Raw genomic sequence first — 6000 nt, forward strand, 5'->3', positions numbered from 1 at the left:
CGCCTGTGCAATTTTAATATTTTCGGGGGTAATGCTACGGGAGCCTAAAGGTTGCTAATAGGGTTTTATGAGTTGGCAGACAAGTAAGCCGAGTTCCAGAAAGCCATGGACAGAACAATCAACCATGCAAAAAACACTTTCTGCTTTTTGGATGATATTCTCATTGTGTCAAAAGGTGAAGAACAAGCAAATTTTTGGAAAAAAGTTCTATAAAAAACCTGAACGATGAAAACTTGGCGTTAAAAAACTCAAAAAATGAATTCTTAAAACGTGAAGTAGATTGGTTAGGCCATCACCTATCGGACTCGGGGGTTGCGTCAAAGTTCAACAAAACAAGCTATTCCAAATCTCAACACACCTAAAAAAAATTTAAACATTTAAGATCCTTCCTGAGTAGTATAAATCATCTATCGAAATTTTTTCCAAACGCGGCAAGCCTACAAATAAACTTCGACCACTTCCTAAGGGAACCAAAAACAAATATGAAAGTGCCAGTGACAAAATTTGAGTGGGGCGGGTGGAGAACACACAGCCGCGTGCGAAGCCATAAAAACGCACTTGCTAATATCTCATGGGTACATTATTGCGATGCAAATAGAAATACAAGGGTTAGAAGCCGCGCCAGCCACAATGGATGGTGGCCACTCTGGAGCAGAAAACAGATGAGGGGCCTTGGGCTCCAATCTCTTTCGCATCCAGATACCTAAATGTACAAGAAAAAAATGCTCCACAAATGAATTAGAGTTACTCGCGTTGTCAACTGCCCAAAATCAATCAAGAAAAATTTAGTGTTTTTATCCTAAAACTGTTTGTTTGAGAACAACCAATCAGAGTCCAGAATTTTCACAAAATGAATTCTTCGAGTGCTTTTACAAAAAAAAAGAAAAAATCCACTTGATTTTCCTTCTGATGAAATAAACCTTAACCCTTATTTCTTTTTCGGACGTTCATATTGTTATCCGGTTAAGTAAAGACCTCTCTAGAAAAACTTATTCAATCAAAGAGTTTACTTTTAAACCAGAAAAATGTATATCAAATCTTAAAACTTACGGCTGAAATACTCCTGACCAGGAAAAAGTTTTTAATTATTCTCGACAATTTGAATTTATTTAAAAGTTGTTCGATTATTTGTCAAAGATTCTTTTCATCCCCTACTCGCTTCTCAAAATTGTCAAAAACCTCAGCAAAATTCTTTTTTCCTTCTTTTTTTCGGCAGTTGTTTGATACAATCATTACTTGCTAGGAAAAGAGTTCATCTTTGCAACTGATCATAATAAAGCCTTAACATCAGCCCTGGATGGGAACAAATCAAACAAAACGTAGCAATCTCGGGTAGATAGATTATTGCCCTATCAATTCAAAATTTGTCACATTCCAGGCAAGGACATGCGCTTTGTCGATTATTTATCACGAGCTCCGCATAATGATCCATGGCAGGAATCTGAACTAGACAAAAAGTTTGTTGTAGCAACAATTAACTCCAATCACAAATAAAGCTTTAGACTGCATGAGCAGTAGGCTTGAAAAGTATTGTCCACTCACCCGGAACGAAAACGTTCATGAACATTCTAGAACAAAGGAGTACATAACTCTTCCCCTCACGGTTGCTATGGTAACCAAAGCGGTCAAAAACGAACAATGCTCGACAGGAACGAAATAAATCAATTTCCGCTACCGTCCGAACAAACAGCTAAACAGCAGATCTCTAACAAAATTAAACACTTTCTCTTTTTTCAACCCAGCAAACAGTTGACAAGAAATACTGAAAAAACAATCCAAAATTCAGCGAATAAAAAATTAAATTAAAAATGAGCGAAAGAAACTACCCTAACTGATGGTACGTCTGGTGGTCGGACTCACTACAGGAGGTGAAGAAAGGGAGGAGAGCTCAGTGGATCCGCGGTAGAACAGATCCCTTAACAAGACAAACGATCCGGCAGAGATGGAAGAAGTCACAGAGACGCTACAGAGAACGCGAAAAATCATTCGAGGGAGCCAAAGAAATAGAGACAGCTCAGAGAGTGAGACGCGCCAACAGTCTGGAGTAAGGTGACAATTGTCGGAGGAGCATTAAAAGGAAGCTGACAGCAGACTCCTCTCATTGTGGCAGCTAATCTGGGGAGAGTCAAGTACACCGCCAAGGAGCACACGTGAACCAGCGGCGACGACGGAAGAAAATTCCCCAGTTCCAATCAGTATATCACCCGCACAGTCTCAAGAAGTTTCGCTGAATGACGTGCAGGTGATCCAAATTGACCTCACGACCACAGAAGATATTGAAGATGCACAAGCGCTTCGCACAAACGATCCATCTCGATAAAGTGGACATAGCCGAAAAGATTAAGAGCCGCGAAAGCAGTCAGTGGAGGATACACTGCACAACCTTTCGAAACTATTCGACAAGAATCTCCTCGCAGTGCTAACATCGGAAGATACCTGGATGGATCGGCTCAGAAGTGAGATCGAACGAGGGGACAAACAAGTTTTCGAATTAATGGGACCGTATACAAACCCTTTGTGTACCCAGATGGATGTGCAAGACGATTGCATCCTGGTGGATAGTCGATAATCGACTGGCCGTGCTTGCACAACTGCGACAGGCACAACTAAAACGAATCCACTGAGGACACACAATACAGGAGGCGATGCTGGGAGTCTCAAGATACCAGTCGTGTCCTCATATGGACAAGGACATAGTGAATCTCGCGGAAGAATGCAGTAGTTGTACCAGATACGGCAAGAAGGCAAAATATCTAATTCCTAAAAACGCATCGAAGCCAATACCATTGCTTACGCAGCCGGGCCAGGAACTACAATTAGATTACGCGGCGCCAATAGAAAATCATATTGGAAAAAAAAATCTACATGCTTTTAGCCATAGATAGATTCTCGAAACTTCCCTCAGTGAAAACAAAAAAAAAGGAAATCTCTTTTGCTATAGTTTCAAATTGTTTTTTCTTCCAAAACATAGGCTATAGACAGCTGGAAGAAAGTTAAAAATCACAATAAACTGAAAAAATGTATTGCTGTTCGAAAAAATTTCAAGCTGAATTAATCATTGACACTTTTTGAAAGACTTGTTTTGTTCCGCCAGAAAATCTGAAAATTAAAGTTTCGAAATTAGAAGTTGATTACGTATTTTGTGACAGATATATCACATTTGCTGTCCTTCTGAATTAGCCTTCCTCTTAGCCAAAAAAGTGAACTGATATTAACAAAAATTAATGTTTAAACTCGTTTGTGTAACTGGTGTTTGTGCAACTGAAAAACAAAGGAAACATTTTTCTTTCCAATTTTGAATTTTTTCAAAAAAATTCTTTATTCACAAAAAATTTATGGTATAAAATTTTATAACGAGCATTTTTTTTTTTGAAAAACTGTGTAATCAAATTTTTTGGAGTTTTGTTCCGATTTTTGAAGAAAAGGGAATATTTAAGCTCGGTTTGGTTTTTTAATCGATCAAAATAACATTTTTCAACAAAAGTTTTTTATGGCCCACTGAAGATAGCGACTTCGTGAGTTCAAATGTAAAAGATATTTCACCTCCGATTGTTTTTTAAAAGTTCTGGGGGTTCGAAAATTTTCAACTTTGTCATGTTCTGGACTAAATTATGCGCGCTTTGAAGAGTTATTTATGCGTGGCAAATTATCCCAGCAAAATTTTTCCAAATTGAATTCAGGCTAGCTAATTGGTCGCATTAATTTCTTACGACTCAAAATTTTAAACTTAGTTTGATAATGTCCAAATGTATAGGTTTTCAATATTTTATTTTCCAAAAAACTATTCAATATGAATTAAGGACCAGTCGGATCATTCAGGGGTTTGCCCTGATTACGAGCAGTCTTGTTTAATCTCTGAAATCATTTTTATTTCCATTATATTGATGGTATCAGTTTTGAAAACCCTTCGCTTATTAATTTTGTATTGATGAAAAAACGCTATTTTTGAAAAAAGCGAGTCATACAAACTTCATAGTAGGAAATTGCATGACTAGAGTTTTCCTAGTGTGGAGGTCAGTCTGCCGGTTACACTCTGCAATGGAAATAGCAATCGTATATTTGTCTATCAAGCTCTTTCTATTTCCCTCGCCGTGCCAACACCAGCAGAAAGTTAGTCCTGCTTGGCCACACACATGTTTTCAGCGTCACCCGTACTGCAACTCCTTCGTTTCTTACCGTCAAAACTAACCTGTCAGAGAAACAGTACTCACTTTTGTTCATATATTTGCCTTTTATGAACCCAGCAAAACATAAACTCAAAAGGATAATCTCGCACAGCTTGAGTCATATAACTTTACTTTTTCAAGCCTGGGGAAATAAAAGTAAAAGTTCCAAAAATTCGAATATATCCTAAATGCGCTTTGAGCGCACCGAAAACTGTCGCTTAATTATTTGAAGACTTTATATATATGGTACTGAAACTGAGATTTTAAGGCGTAGCACGAATTAGTCCCGCCTTCAAAAATGAAATCAGGTGAGTTGAATAGTCATAAAACTCCTAAGCGACTCAATCTCCAATATTCAGTTGTCGATGTTGACTGTCCTTGAGGAATTTAATCAAAAGTTTCTTAACAAAAACTGCTGTAAGCCAATTTGCCCTAAAATAGGAGCAGTCTTGTTTCACATCTATAGTAACGACCTATCAATTAAACAAATACTTCTAATTTAAATTAAACTGACTTTTGAGCCAGATAGATCTGTCGCTTGCGTTCTAAAGAAAACAATTTTTTGCAATTTTATTGTACATTTACTCTTTCCAAAATAAAACAAAATTTTACCCTGGCTGAGTTCTCATGTCATCACAACCTCCCTCTTTTTATACGAAGACGTGTCGATGTCAGTAGTTGGTTGAACCGGTTTTTGCTACTGTTTTTTTACAGGTATCTCAAAAGCTCCAGCTTCGTTCGTTTTGTCTATGAATCCTTTGCTCTCGGTCTCTTGGTTGAATCTTGAAGCTAGGAAAACTGTCCTTTCCGATTCATGGAGTTGGATCCAAACTGTTTTTGACTCCATGTTGAAAGATATAAGTTGCAGGTTTTCCATCGGTCTTTTTCTTGGTTTGAACATTATATGCCAATATCTAACACTGATGGCAATCTGAATTTTTGTCCAAAACTACTTTCTGCAGCTGTTTTTCATTTTGATCATTTTGGTTTTGAATAGTTGCGATTAGTCATTTGCACATGTTGAAGAAACAAGAGGTGAGTGAATGAAATATTTGCCCCGTGCCTTCATATCATGCTTGATTGTACGGACTGCTCTTTTGACCAGTCCAATCAATCATGGGTGGTAGATCGGAGGTTCCCTTCTGCGTACGCCCTGAGATTTGCAACAGCTTTTGAAGTAACTGCTAACAAATTTGGTTTCGCTGTCAGACTGCCGTTTTTGGTACTTCAAAAATGGCAAAGACTGCTAATTGGAATTACTTGACCGTCAGCATTATAAGTAGCCAATTTTTGCCTCTACCGTGACCTTATGGTTTTGTTCAGAGACTTCTGTTTTTGTTCACATTGATACGATTTTTCCTTATTATGGTCTGTTCTTCTGGCAGAACTGAGTTCTAGCGAGAATTTTTTCTACATCTTGTGTTTCGTCAGGCAAACATTTCGCCAGACAAAAATTTGTAATGCAGTTTTTGTTGCCTGTCTTCCAGGATTAGTCTTCTGAACATCATCCACATCTTCTGAACAATTACATCAACCGTCTGTGTGTCTGAGAAAAAGATGTCGATCGGAAGGAAAAGATTTTTTGATCTTTTGTCTTGTCAAAACGCATTCTACTTAGAACATCCGCATGAGATAAAAATTATTCAATTTTTAGTCGAGCCATCCTAATGCTAAAGCCCAAATGTTTGTTCTGGGTGACGCAGTTTTTGGTAAATCATCGACTGAAGCAAAGAGTTGTTGCGAGGTTTTGCGATTAGTTTGCAGATTGCATTTACACCCAAGCAAGAAGTTGACAAAGATTTGGGTTCTATAAGAGAGTAGCTCGGGTTGGCTG

This window comes from Symsagittifera roscoffensis, chromosome 9 (genome assembly GCF_963678635.1).
Source record: "Symsagittifera roscoffensis chromosome 9, txSymRosc1.1, whole genome shotgun sequence".
In the NCBI taxonomy this organism is placed as follows: domain Eukaryota; kingdom Metazoa; phylum Xenacoelomorpha; order Acoela; family Convolutidae; genus Symsagittifera; species Symsagittifera roscoffensis.